The sequence below is a fragment of the Oxyura jamaicensis genome, chromosome 3 (genome assembly GCF_011077185.1).
Source record: "Oxyura jamaicensis isolate SHBP4307 breed ruddy duck chromosome 3, BPBGC_Ojam_1.0, whole genome shotgun sequence".
In the NCBI taxonomy this organism is placed as follows: Eukaryota; Metazoa; Chordata; class Aves; order Anseriformes; family Anatidae; genus Oxyura; species Oxyura jamaicensis.
In genome coordinates this window covers 34,112,206-34,127,802 of record NC_048895.1, presented here as the reverse complement: position 1 = coordinate 34,127,802, position 15,597 = coordinate 34,112,206, and the positions used below count along the sequence as shown (strand labels likewise).

The 15,597-nt window shown below is 40.4% G+C and overlaps 1 protein-coding gene across 1 annotated transcript in view; it reads right to left on the bottom strand.

Moving 5' to 3' along the window:
* The window catches only part of HHAT (hedgehog acyltransferase), a 166,689-nt gene that overhangs the window by 49,579 nt on the left and 101,513 nt on the right, over window positions 1-15,597 (bottom strand). The window lies entirely within an intron of this gene.

The following is a 15,597-nucleotide window of genomic DNA, read 5'->3' as shown; positions in this document are numbered from 1 at the left end:
AGTTTTTTTTAGGAAACTGCAGACTTTTGCATGGGACGCTGCACAAGCCTCTGATAACCAGCAAAGAGATCCACCAAATAAGGAGAAAGGGGGAGTTGAAGGACGACCGAAGGACAAAGCCTGGGAGGAAGACTACGAGCCTTCAGCACAAGAGACCCCCAGAAAGACCATGAGACTGCTACGCATGTGTCCAGAGAGGGTTTGGATTCCAGGAACTAATTATAATAACCCCGCCTTTTCTAGGAATAGTGATGAATATGTATTAGTCTAGGAGCATAAAAATCAGACACCTGATGTAACAGGTGTGCGTCCTGGTTAACATCAAACCCACTATTAACCCAAACTAAAGCTCTTACCACAAGAAAGTGGTCTCTTGAATGAAGTCTTCTTGGATATGTATTGGATTTGTTAACTGGAATTCATGATTATGTGCATATGTATTGAAAAGGATTAAACTATGAACTGCCATGATGCACTCCCTTAACAGTGGCCCCACAGTCCTGCAGCCTTAGAATGAGCCCTTTCAGGTGACTGTAAATTATCAAGAGACAGCTACCAGCAAAGTCAGCCTCAACAGCCATGATGACTGAATGTTTTGCTGAAGAAAACAAAAAGAAAATAAAAAGAAAAAAGAATCATTTTAAAACTTGGAGGAAGAGAGAGGATGAACAAGAATTCACATGAAGTCAGCACAATACTTCCTTGAATATATTAGTATCCCACATGGCAGATGCCAGTCAGAGGTTCTGATCTGTTCCCAGTGTTAGAGAAGCTGATTTGTACCTACCCTTTACACAGCATTAAAAACAACAACAAGAAGAATCGTAATAAAAAAGAGGGGGAAATGACCTTACTGTTCACACTAGCTGTGTTAGTGTGCTGAGGTCAGCTACCTTGCTCGAGTTGTCCTTGGCAGTTGTGTCAATGCCAGCCATGCAGGCTAAAGCAGCCACCCATGAGATTTGAATCCGCACTCTGCTTTATAGATGGAAAGTGTTGGTCCATATTACATTTTAAAATAGGTATAACTTATTCATTCATGGGAATGTACTCTTGCAGTGAGTTGCTGATCCCGTTGGAATCTTGCACTGCGTGACACACTGCCTTGTTCTCTGTGCTGTGTTGTAGTGGGACTGTCTGCTACATAAACCAGTCCAGTGAAGAAACCAGACAACAGCTTTTCTGCAAGCAAAGAAAGAGTGAAACATTATGGAAAAACAGATGGAATCTCCAAAGACAAAGCAGGGTTCAATGCAGGTCTCTCTTCAAGATCTGTTTTGTATGAACTTGCACTGTTAAGAAATGCTTGGGCTAGACTTTTTCCTTCGCTGGATCTACCTTGTTTCTTTCATATTTTTTTTCAGTCCTCCCTCATAGCCATTGTCTTCCTTTCATCTCTGCTGGAGCTTAAGGAGGAGCTGAGCTTGGAGAGATGAGAATACAGCTTCATTTGTTCAAAGCAGCAGTCAAAAGAATATTAATTAGCTTTTGTCTTCTGTTGTTCTCACGCCTTAACTGTAGTTAAACCAGAATATGACTTTTAACTGGTTTAAGCAGAAGGGTGAAGAGACCAAATACATATTTTTAAGATAAAGAAATAACACCTGCTTCCTTGGTTTCATAAGAGAAATTCAATCCCACTGTTTAAGGGAGGTGTAACATTACATACTGCCCTATGCAATTACACAATACCACCCAGCAATTATAGACTCCCCTATACATGAGGGAATCCACTGCAGCCAGTGACACATCTACCAGCCAGACTTTCAATGAGGCCCAAGTAACTATTGTCCTTGCCAAGAGCTTCTTCAGTTCTGCTAAAAGGTGAGCCAAAGGACTATATTTACACAACCTTGCCATGGCCTCTGCTTTTGCTCGGACTGAGGAGTGTATTGGCTTTCACTGTTACAAAAGATTTTGCTGTCCTGCACTCTCCAGACATGAAGTGTTTCTTTTGCTTTTTTCTCTCAACATCTGGGTGCTAGCTTAGACATGAAAGTACTAGCAGACCTTTGTGCCAGGAGTGCCAATGTACTAAGTCTCAGTCCACATGAATGCCTGTCACAATGCTGAAGGAGTATTTGCTCTTTCTTGGCAGACTGAGGTTGGGTCTTCAGCCACAGCTTGCTCGTAATTCTTGAATTAGTGCCTGTGGTGGTTTCAGACTGATGGACAGCTCAACTCCACCACAAACACTCCCTCACTCCCACTCATCAAAGGGAAAGGGGGAGAAAAGCCCTTTTACAATGAGAAAGGGCTCAGGGGTTGAGATAAGGACAGGGAGATCACTCAGCAATTACTGTCACAGGCAAAACAGACTCAGCATAGGAAGATTAATATAATTTATTGCCTATCACTAACAGACTAGAGCAGTGAGAACTAAAAGCAAACTACAAACACCTTCCCCCATCCACCCTCTTCCACCTCCTCCCACCACCCAAGCAGTGCAGGGGAATGGGGCTGTGGTCAGTCCCTAACATTTCATCTCCACCACTCCTTCACGGTCACTCCCTGCCCCTGCTCCCCATGGGGTCCTTCCCACGGGATGCCGTCCTTCCTGAACTGAGCCTGCGGGGGCTGCCCACAGGCAGCAGCTCTTCCAGAACTGCTCCCACACGGCTCCGTACCACAGGGTCCATCCCCCAGGAGCAAAATCCTCCAGCACGGGTCCCCCACGGGCGGCAGCTCCCCCCAGACTCCCTGCTCCTGCGTGGGCTCCTCTCCACGGGCTGCAGCTCCGGCCCGGGGCCTGCTCCTGCGGGGGCTCTCCATGGGCCGCAGCCTCCTCCAGGCCACATCCACCTGCTCCACGTGTGCTCCTCCACGGGCTGCAGCGTGGAGATCTGCTCCATGTGGGACCCATGGGCTGCAGGGGGACAGCCTGCTCCACCAGGGGAGGTCTTGTGGCATGTGGACAAAAAATAGAGGTGCTAAACAGAGTAATTTACTCTAGTAGAACTACGAGTCCAATAACATTACAAGACTCTCTACACTGTTCAGGACTCTACTGATGGTTTTCCCTTGAGGGTCTCAATGATCCCCCTTTTGCCTTGACATAACGGTCTCACAGGGGCACTTTGCCATATGAGTCACACTGATGGCCTGTAATTTCTAAGTGGTAACCAACCTGTCTTGAGATAGATGAGTGGGACTACTTCTGCTACTCAAGTAATATTCAAAGCTGCATGGAAGTAACTCGTCCTAGCATAGTTGGGGTGGGACAAAAACTGTATCCCTGACTTTTTTGTAGCTTTTATGCATAGCTGCTGTCTCGTATGGCCAGCCTATTGACAAGAGAAGGACAGAGGTTCAGTCTCCAAACTTGTTCCACTGCTAGAGCAGTCTGCAGGTTGCTTCATACTGCTGAGTTCCTGCTCAAAACCAGCAACTTTACCTGAACCCTTCTTCTCAGTTTGTATACCAGAGGCAAGGAAAAAACGATCAGGTGGTATAAACTCTATGCTGCTACTGACCTGGAAAAATTTGAACTTAAGCTAAGGTGAAAGACTGTACATGCCATTAGCAATTCTCTAGAGCTATCCAGTCTTTTCATTTTCCACATTTCTAATCAGTCTACAGGTTGACTGGTCTTAAACATTTAAACATGCTATTTGGGCAGGAACAAGCAAGTTGTCTCCTGTCCCAATTCTAAAGTAAGAAATAAGATATCCATACGATGGATTTTGTCTATCATGAAGGATGCCAGTGTCTCGAGGATTATCTTGCTCCACATGCAAGCTTTAATTTCTGATTTGGTACACTAAAAACATAACAGATACAGCAATGAAGGAGTATCACCAACACTCTCAGTTGCATGCAACAGACATGCTGGAACAAAGATCACCATTTTGAGCATTTAAAATCAAAAGTAATAGTGACTTAAGAACATTAAGATTCTCTGATATGCTGCTTCCCAATCAATTACATGCAGTTTATTTGCTAAACAGAAGATGCCTTCAACATATAGGTTACTAACAGACTGAGAAGTTGGCACAGAATTATAGTCACAGTATTCAAGTTTAAAACATTTTCAATTATTTGCAAGCTACTCTTCACCATATGATGCACATTAACCTGCAGGTAATGGAATAAAACACACATTTTTGTCAATGTTAAGATCTACTAAAGAATATATTTTTCCATCTGAACAATGTAGCTACTTCAATAACTCTTTACTATTTCTAAAGAGATAAACAACCCTCCCACAACAATTCTCCAGACGTAAGTACCATGATTAGAGCTTTTGTCCAATCCAAATTCAAGACAAATCTTTATTCTGACATAAAAGTCCCACAATGGCGAGATTTTTTTAAGGATAACTTGTATTATAAAACACAAGAGACTCTTCTCTCAGGGACTGCTTCAAAGCCTAAGTTAGAATTTGTACAAGGATTATTATACTTGGTAGAAGGTTTAACTGTGGGTCTAATAAAAAAAAAGTGAAAGAGGGCAGAAGTAATAAAAATCAATAGTCCCATGTTGTTATACGGTTAGAAGTATGGATGTTAACAATGGAAAACCTATCATGCTATCTATTGGGAGACCTGGTCAGCCAATGGTCTGCCAATGGGGAAGGATGAGGTACTCCATGTTTTTTTGCCTCAGTTTTCAAAGGCAAGAGCTCTAGCAACACAGCTCAAGTCACAGAAGGCAAAGGCAGGGATTGGGAGAATGAAGAACCACCCACTGCAGGAGAAGATCAGGATTGAAACTAAGGGCAGATCATGCCTGACAAATCTGGTGGCCTTCTATGATGGGGTTACAGCACTAGTACATAGGGGAAGAGCAACTGACATCACCCACCTGGACTTGGGCAAAGCATTTGACACTGCCCCCATGATAACCTTGTCTCTAAATTTGAGAGACATGGATTTGTTGGATGGACCACTCAGTGGGTAAAGAATTGGTTGGATGATCACACTCAAAGAGTTGCAGTCAATGGTTCAATGTTCAAGTGGAGACCAGTAACAAGTGGTGATCCTCAGGGGTCAGTAGTGGGACTGGTGCTGTTGAACAGCTTTGTCGGTGACATGGATGGTGAGATTGAGTGCACCCTCAGCAAGCTTGCCAATGGCACCAGGCTCTGTGGTACGGTCAACACATTGGGGGCAAGGGATGCCATCTAGAGGGACCTGGACAGGCTTGAGAGGTGCGGCTGTGTGAACCTCATTGGGTTCAACAAGGCCAAGTTCAAGGTCCTGCATCTGGGCTGGGGCAATCCCAAGCACAAATACAGGCTGGGCAGAGAATGGATTGAGAGCAGCCCTGAGGAGAAATACCTGGGGGCGTTGGTTGACAAACGCTCAACATGAGCCAGAAATATGTGCTCACAGCCCAGAAATCAACTGTATCATGGGCTGCATCAAAAGCAGTGTGGCCAGCAGGGTGAGGGAGGTGATCATCCCCCTCTGTCCTGCTCTTCTGAGACTCCACCTGGAGTACTGCATGCAGCTTTGGGGCCCCCAGCACAAGAAGGACATGGAAGTATGAGAACAAGTCCAAAGTAGGGCCATGAGGACAATCAGAGAGCTGGAGCACCTCTCCTATGAAGGCAGGCTGAGGGAGTTGGGATTGTTCAGCCTAGAGAAGAGAAGGCACCTGGGAGACCTTACAGCAGCTTTCCAGTACCTAGAGGGGAGCCTAGAGGAAAGCTGGGGAGGGACTCTTCGTCAGGAGGTGCAGTGATAGGACAAGGCATAATGGCTTTTAACTAAAAATGGTTAGATTTAGATTAGACGTAAGGAAGAAATTCTTTACTCAGAGGGTGGTGAGGCACTGGCACAGGCTGCCCAGAGAAGCTGTGGGTGTCCCACTCCTGGAGGTGCTCAAGGCCAGGCTGGATGGGGCTTTGGGCAACCTGGTCTGGTGGGAGGTGTCCCTGCCCATGGCAGGGGGTTGGAACTGTGTGGGCTTTAAGGTCCCTTCCAACCCAACCATTCTGTGATTCTATGATCTACTGTTTTTCACATGCAAATAAGAAAGTACCTTAACAATAAAAATAACTAAATCATTTATTAACATCAGAGCATAAATGCTGCTATGTTAATCTGTAGCTGCAAATGACTCACACTATTTGCTGCTAATTAGTAACACTGGTGAAATTACACTGGTCTCGCAGCTTCACAGAGATTTGTGGAAAAATACTCAGGTATCTCAACAACTGTCAGAAGTAAAATGCTGGATCTTGTTAAATCACGGAGGGCCAAGACATTTTTATTGTGCTTTTAAGTTAATCTATTAACCGTGCAAGTTCAACACCTTCAAGATATCCACTCTAACACATCACAACTGGGTTTCAGTATATATATATATCCTTATAACAGGTTTTTTTCAAATAAGTGAGAAAAGGGAAAGGTAAAATGGAAAAGGAGTTGGACTTGATGATCTTTATGGGTCCCTTCCAACTCGGAATATTCTATGATACTATGAAAACATCTTGTTAAATAAAAACCGCCCTAATATCAGAAGTCCATTACTTAGAAAAAATGTTTTTGAGGAATTTCACTGCTCTAAAATTCATCATTATTTCACCACAGAATGAACAGCAAGCATTAGATGTAATTTGTGACAGTAAGTGAGAGAGCTTATGATGATCTCTGACTATATAACTGATTTTAATATATTAATATTTCTTGCATTTATTTAGTCTAGTATCTCAGCTACATACTTTTAGTAACATGCACTATCAGAAAAAATGTAGCATCTCTAGGATTGTTAAAGTTAAGTCCAAGAACTTTAGCTTATGCTTGGTTCATTCCTGTTGCTTTTCTTTCCTATTGCACAGGTGACCCATCTTTTAGAAGACAATAGCCTCCTCTGTAGCCCATGTACCTTCTCAACACAATTGTTAAGAGCATCTCTGACTTTCCTGCTAGAGATGCAAGAGCCAGAATGAACACAGCTTGATTTTCTGATCTCAAGCTGATATGCAGGTCTGGCATTTGGAAAAAAAAAAAAAAAAAAAAAAAAAAAAAAAGTCTCCATTCAAACTTGTGTGGCAGTTTGAATGTTACTTCCAGGGCTGAGAAAATTCGATCTAGCAGGCTCTAAGTGGCAATAATTGCGGAACCCCACAATGCTGTTTTTCACTTTCCAGAAAATAAACAACTTAGAAAGTTGTCATGAAAGTCTCAATGATTGCAAAGCTAAATACAGCTGGTGTTCCAGTTCCTGCTGTTAGATGGTTACTTTCTGTATTTGGGAACTGTTCTCTCAATGAGCATTTGAAAAAAGTGAGAGTCAGGACTAGTTAAAATTTGAAGACAGATGAAAAGAACTGACAGAAGGAAGAAATAGGATTCAATGATGAGAAAGAAGTAGCAGCTACAAAGCTCCTGGAAATTTCTGAGCAAGGGTAAGAAAAAGATTGCATCATTCTCTAGAGAACTTTTCTCGACGGTTCCAAGACTTAGCTGAAATTATTGCTATTACTGATCAGTTAAATACATGTTACCACATCCATGAGTTCACATACGTCCACATTTCTCAATAAACATAGTGACGCAGTTAGCATAAAATGGCAGTTCCAAGTATTTTATGTAACACTATGTTACTGGGAGACATTGTGAGACTTTTGCTGTGTGCCCATACAAAGGAATCAGAAAAAACATGAGCATCCTCTGCCCTCCTAAATTTCTTGGCTGGGCTAGTTTGCCTTGCAAAAGCCAGCAAGTGCAATGGCAGGGGAAAAAAAAAAAAAAAAAAAAAAAAAAAAGGCCTGGAGTGGAAAAGAAAGCTAATGGTCTTCACAAATTAATCTTGCTGATAATGCACAACAACAAAGATCTAGCATAACCACATGGGAACCACATTCCCATCTTCCAGTGTCGCTTCTGGAAGCAACAAGTCTGCTGCTCCCTGTGGCAGTGCTCAGCCCTGTTCCTCGGTGGTTAACCTACCACTCATTGGGAAACTAAGGAGCACTACTCCCATCTTGTTAACAATTCCCAAAGAACAGTTTCAAGAAAAAATAGTTCCAAGGATATTCCTACATGGCCTGCTACATGTTTGTCGTACTATCTGATGTGCATAAGGAGCCATCCGAGAACAGCATTTTGGAGGTGTTACAAGAATTTTTAAAAAGCTCTTCCATAAATTTTAAAACCGTTCCCACATTCCTACTTATTTGCTGAACTCTGCTATAGGAATTACAAGTCGCATGTTGAAGAGCAGTCACAAGGACATGGCAATTTTAAGCTTTCTGTGATAAAAACTGGTTATATTTCTTATGCTCATGCTATGTTTAATACATGAGAATTCCACACATTCAAAGTGCTTCAGTCTCTGAGAGATGTGCTAAAATAGCACCTGCTGAACTGCTATACCACCATAACATGCATGTTTGGCTGTATCATTTATTTTAACTTCCACACTACGCACATTGCTGCCAGCGTAGTTATACCTGTAAGATGGGTTTGGCCAACCGAGATATACCAACTGCTCACCATAACATCCTACACCTTTACTGGCTCTATCATAACAGTAAGAAAAACGCTGTACTAAAGCTGCCCAAGTAATTGAAAATCGGGGGGCATTTTGCCTGTGATCTACAAAGCTCACTAGTTAGCAAACTTGTTCTCTTTCTGTAAAGAGCTACAGATTGCTAAGAAGGCGACATGACGTACGAACATCCCCTATTTTCTGTGCACTGCAGCTTATTTAGTTCTTTAAGTCATGTACATCATAATTCAGAACAATGAACATTACTTCACTGATGCGATTTCAGTATCAGATCCTAAGAGTCTGAAGATAAATGGTACACTATTGAGATTTGCCAGCAACTGTTGAATTTAAACATGGAAATCCTCCAGTAGTTTTCACACAGAATGGCAGCTCAAACCAATATGATTCAACACAAAATGGCAGAAGAATATACATTATTGTTTTAACTCTAAAAAACCTCCAAACAAACATGCGAATAACTGCTTTTATACAGCTCTGATCCTCTGGGTGGTGAAGGGGGAAAAATACTGCCTCTGTAATTCTGCAGACCAAAATTTGGTTTTATTGGTATTTTGCCAGCTCGCTTCCCAATGAACTGCACCCACCAAGCAAGGTCACATAAATGATTGCAAAAACAAGTTTCCTTTGTGCATGGAGAGGAATGAATCACTTGGAAAAATGTGACATCCTTAGTACTATTCCTGCCACTCTGCAATATTTCTCTAAATTATGCAATCCATCAAATAGCATTCATAAATGTATTTTTGGAGAGAAAAAATGACCTTAAGTAAGTTTCTGCATAACAGCAGCAAGTGGGACTTCAGAGTGAAAGTGAAAATCTGGAGGAACTGGAATGCTGGAGGACCAGATGCCAGCTACTCTACAGCAGAAACTTCCAAGCCATAATAAGGGCCACCCAAAAATGCAAGTGCCAACTCTGAACAGTCAGTCATTTTAGTAGACCTCCTTCTTCTTTCAGTTGTAAGGAAATTTGAATGAAGGCTTTCCAGGAGATGCACAGAATAGACAGCAAAGTATCACACAGACACAGGGACACCTTAGCTCACGGGTTTTGGGACCTCCTTTCAGGTCTTTTACTACTTGATTTCATTCCTCCGGTAACTTAAAGCCCCTTCATGTCTAGATTATTTATGGATTTCTGCTACCACTCTCAGAAGTTATTAAACTGCAGTATGGCTCCTAATACTTATGTGTTAACACACGTACACATGGCAACACCTCAGAGTTAAGAGGTCCAACAAAACACTTCTATTTAATAACAAGTTCTAACTTATTTGTTCCACTTCTTTTTGTTAACTTCCTTCAGCCCTTAAAATGCGTTAAGTCTGCTAACTAAGCTAACTAGCAATATTCAGAAAGCTTCTGAAAGGAAAGATGCTGTTGTGTGAACTGCTGCTCATCCTGAGACATTTTCCCTACACTCATTACTGCAGCAAATGAGGCATATGATCAGCAACATTGGTCAGATATGGGTAGGCATGATCTTACATGAGCCAGACCGCAGCATACAATAACTGACACAGGAACAATTTTATTTATTTTTTAAATAGAGACAGGACCTAATTTTACTGTCCTTAAAATCAAAGGCAAAACTTCTGAAGACAACAGCAGTCCAGGATCATGTCTTGAAGGAACCTGATACAATTTGCAACTCTCAATTCATTCACTAGATGATTTACTTAAAAAGAAACAAAAGTTCTGAGAATCATCTTCAATACTGTGCCATAATGTAATGAAACAACAACATTTGAGTTTAATGTCATAAGATAATGATCTACTATTTCTGCCAAAGCAAGCCAAGAATTCCACATTTATGCATGTTATACCAAATGTGTCACACCAAACTCTTTGGTTCACTCAAACCTTCAAATACTGTTTGCCACTATCATGGATATTCCCACTTTCAAGTCATTGGCTAAGGTATCCCACTGAACACAGTATGAGGTAGGGTTGCAGAGCTGAGGAGAAGAATTTCAAAGGCTCACTACCTCCATAAAGTTGGTCAGATAATCACTTGGTAGTGACAAGAAAATCTCATTTTTTCCTATAAATTAATCAAATACTTGAATTCTAATCAACATAAGATCTGATTTTGCTTAGAAGTAAGCCCAAAGGGAAAACTGGAGGCAAAATAAAGGCCTCCCCATCATCAGTTAGGGAACAAATACTAGATATTTGGAAACTAGCTTTAGTTTTGTATAGTACAATTAGTTTTAGATGCTCTCAGAAATGCATCTAATGAAATATTCATATATAGCACTACGCACTCCATCCTGAATGCTAGAAGAGCAAGTATGAAACAGGAAATATTTCAGACTTCTCCATGAGAGTATTTGTTGGTAGTTTAGAATTGCACCATCACTTCCACTAAATTGTATCTTGGTCACAGTGCTAAGGGCTTTTTCCACTACCTCATTGCCAAACTTTAAAAAGAAATGGTTAGATTGTTCTTGAAACTGCAACTTTATACATTACCGAAGTCCTTAATTTGCTGAAGAAAAATATAAACCCAAACAAAAATACTGCAGTGCTGCACAGAGATGGCTGTGTCATGTAAACAGCTTTATGGGCTGATAAACTACCCACAGGTCTTGGAATGGGTCTGGAGGTTCCTCCTACACCAAGATGAAATCAGTATTTTCTACATTGCTTGAAAGATTTTCATCTACCTGGAGACTGTCCTCCAAAGATGGCAATCCAACAGCTTACCTTGGTATCATGTTTCAGTATTTACCATGCCTCACATCTTGAAAGTTTCTCTTACCCCAGCTAAAGCTTCCTTGCTAAATTGTGCAGTTATTTTTTCTTCTCCTGACCTCACTGGAAAAAGACCAGTCTGTGAACACTTTTTTGCAGAGTCTTCTATGTACTTACCTCTCCCCACAATACTTCCCTTTCAGAACAAAACAATGCCATTTTTTTTAGGGTCATGGCTCCCAGATTTCCCATCATTTTGCTGTATTCCACTCTCCCTAATTGTCAGATTCTTTTTTTTAACTGCAGTAACCAAAATTGGACATATTTTAACTCTAAACTTCAGAACATCAAGTATGAGAGGAGGTTATTTTACGCATTTTACACTGCTGTCAACACATCTTGGCATAAGGTCTATTTTTGTTGGAACTGGTATGACATTGTTGATTCACAAAGTTTGCAGTCTGGTAGAACGGTCAGATACCCTTCATTGCAGAACTTCTGCCTAGCCAGGCATTCTGTACTCCTGCAATAAATCATTTCTAACTGGGGGTGAAATTCACTCTTTGCAGGATGTCTGCTAAAGGACACTTTCTCAAAGGTTAGATGTCTAATCAAATCTAAACTAGTCTCTACAAAATGCCTCTGAACGCACTGAAGAGTGACAGTGCATCTCATCCCATGCTAAGATGTATGTGGGATGAATTGCCCTCAAGAGAGACGCTCTTCTCCTCACGCTTTAGTGAGGTAAATTGGATAGTTAAATACTGGTTTATAGTTAAGTTTAACAATAGTAGTCCCATGTCCATGAGTAAAATACACTTCTTATGCACTGTGCATTTTCCTCACTGATCTGGACTCTGTTCCTCGCAAACCAGGAAAAGAACATGAATCATTTTATACACTTTATGCATTTATTAATACCCAACACACTTGTGTCCCTTCCCAGCTTAATGCCTCTGACCATGCTTGCTAAGATAATTAAGCCTCTTAACCAAAAGCATTGCACAATGCCATGACCAGGAGAGAACCCTTCCAAACAAAACCCCCTAACCCTAAGTTAGGTTTTTAGAAACAAACAGTATGGATGGTCCAAACAGTTTGAGAACAAATTTAACACATACAAATAACAAGTACACACACCTGTTCTGATAATTGACAGTAGTGTTTTTAATGATGCACAGAAATTTATCTTTAAGTCAGATAAATTAATTTTCCATAAGAAGAAAGAAGGCCTTTAAAAATTGCTGCTACCTGGCATGCTCAAATATAAACTCTTTGTCAATGGAATAGGAGCTGCAGAAAGCACTGCCAAGGCACTTCAAAACAGTTCAAATGCCAGTCTAACAAGAATTCCAGAAAAAGAAAAGGGATAAATATGGCACAGCAAGGGGTATTACACATGAAAAACAACCTCACCTAGATCCTGTTCCTTTCTAGGAAGAAAGCAATCCACCAAGTTTTGATCACAGAGGTAGCTCACTTGCATGGTTCTCAGATCTATGTCCTCTCCTCCCTGTTCTTAGACAACTATATAAACTTTTCATAATGCTCAGTCTTTGCAGAAGAACACAGTAGAACCTCTTCAAAGTGTTTTCTCCACGTAACCAAACAGCAGAACTACAAGTCATTTTGTACATCTTTACCTTGACCAGAACTTCCATTTCAGAGTTGGCCATTTTAAATCTGCATCACTGTCACGCATATACTAACGAACAAGTATCTCTACTGCATGCTTAACACCTATACAGACACTACTCTGTTTTTTGATAAATTCAATGCACATGACAGTGATGGGGTAGGAATTACAGAGGCCTGGAAGTTTGAGAGGGAAGCACCCCTGGAACTTTCCATATATTTCAGTCTGATTAGAGAAAATGTCACCTACTTGGAAGCTACATTCTGAGTGCTGCTTTTAGATATTATACAATATAACTCTCAGTTTCTGACTGTAATACACTTGGCATTTGAGGTTTTAGAATGATGATGTTCTTGATGTTTGCTTCCTTGCCAGACCTGGCAATTCCATGCACACACAATACCTGAAGTTCCACCTAAAACAGGAGATCTGACTTCTGCCCTGAGATGTATTTTATTGTTCAAATTTGGCATATGAGTCCTTGAATAATTTTGCTAGTGATCTACAAAGGGCAGTTGTTTTTACAAACTGTGGAATGATTACCTATTCTCTTTCTGTTTCTTCCTACTTCTACATATACAAGTGTTTGTACAAATTATTATGTGGGATTTGAACAAAGGAAGGGAACTGACTACTATTCCTGTGCAGCTGATGTACACACAGGTGAACAGCTGTCTTTCCACAGCTTTTCTTTTGGGCTGATTTCTATTCCTTACCTCAAAAGGATTTTATTTCACACTACTGCTGCAGAGTCCCCTGCTTCTTCAGTCAACCAATCTCAAATCCCACTGCCCATGTTGCCAAAAATGCAGAGATGTCCTGCAAATGCAAATGACTACTCTCTAGATTTGGTTTTACAGTGGTAAAGAATATACTGCTTGGTTTTCCTGAACTAAGATGAATTTCAAACAGATAAAAAGCTTTAAAATAGAGCAAGGAAATTATTTTTAATATTTTCTACCAGAAATTCACTACATGCATGCTCTTCTTTCATCCCAAAGGTAACAATTAGTCACTCAATTAACTAGATACATAACCAGTATGTCTTACTAATACACTGCACAGCATAATACTGCTGTGTCTACCACATGTGAGGCCACAGGCATGTATATTATGTAGAGAAGTGGCTTGGAGGTTCCTTGCCACTCATCCACTACCACCACTCCTACTTCTCCAAGCATGTCAAGCATATTTACGTTTAATTTCTCATGTTAATAACAAAAGCTCGAGTTGAAGACAGAAAACTAGATCATCTCATTTGTCCCTGGGCTAAAAGGGACAACCAAACAATTCACATTTTAATTCACAATTTAATTTGAATACAATGAAATCTTAGCTGATTTTCAGTTTGTATATGTGAGTTGTGAGAATCAGTAGTAGAATATGTGCATAGTTAATCTGTACAATCTGATGATACAGGCATATCAATTCTAACACCTAGATTATAAGCTGCACTAAGGAAAAGCTTGTAAGTTTTAAAAATAAAGTTAATTTGATAAACACATCATGGAAACACATCAAGCATGGTGTCCCTGCTTGATCAGGGTTCTTGGACCAGATGACCAGAGGTCCCTTCCAACCTCAACCAGTCTGTGAAATCCTGTTGCAAATGACCTCATTTGCTCTTCATATCTCAGATACCTGGTACCTCATACTGAAATAACTACATGCACTCACAGCATATGACGAACAGAAGACCGAAGAATTATATATAAAATGAAGAAAGAAAAAAAACAATTGATAATTGATCTGGTTTAATAAAATACTGCTCAACTTGCTAAAACATTGTCCTTCTTCAATGCAATAATCTGCATTCTGCCAACTGCTAATCCTTCTAATGAGGAAGACATACTTTCTCCACTTATAATATATAAATTGCATTTAGAAAATACTTTGCATTAAATTATAACCATGAAACAGATGATTTCAGTAGATACTTTTTTAAATCCATACAAATTGATGTCTAACTCTACTTCCAAACTTATTCTCTCAGCTTTATTTTTATACTGAAACTATTAGCCAACTAACTGGGAGAAGGGGAACAATTTAACAGAGGTTTTTAAGAAAACAGAGGATGAATCTTTTGTGTTTTCAGACCAAAAACCCAAACATGAAAAAGTATTTCACCCCATCTTCCCTGCCTAGTATTAAAAAAGCTTCAGCTATGTTTTATGATGACAATTTTACCTTTTCAATGTTCTTTCAGCCTTTATCTCTTGAACACAGAAGATAAATAATTCATTTTATGTACACAACTTACTTGTTAATAGTTTCATTATTTTAGGATTCTTAAGCAAGACCCCAGAGCTGACCTCTAAACCACTACAAGGAACACATGGAGAAAATACTACACAAAGGAGCAACAGATAACGGTGGTCCTCATAGTGGAAATCTTTGAAGCACAGAAGCCTACTAGTAATTCTTTGGCTAGGAAGAAATATTTCTCTACAAGATCTTTGTTCGACAAAGAAGGGCCCTGGCAACCATGAAAATCCTAAGAAGTGAACTGGCCCCACCTGAATTGAGCTCTAGAAAAAAAAATAAAATAAAAATAAAGCTGGATTTGTTCCCAACACCACCATGGGCTGATACCATCACCCAAGTTCCTGTATACTCAAACCCTTGCTTCAGTATTCAGAAGGTTCCTACCCTGATTGATCCACTGCCAAAAAACTTTAATTGCTCAACTATGCTGCATTATGCAGATGTTATTCACTAACCTTCTGCAGAAGCTATGGGGTTAGCTTTAGTACACCTTCTCTTACTGATGTGCATGAAATACAGAGCAGAAAAAAATCTCA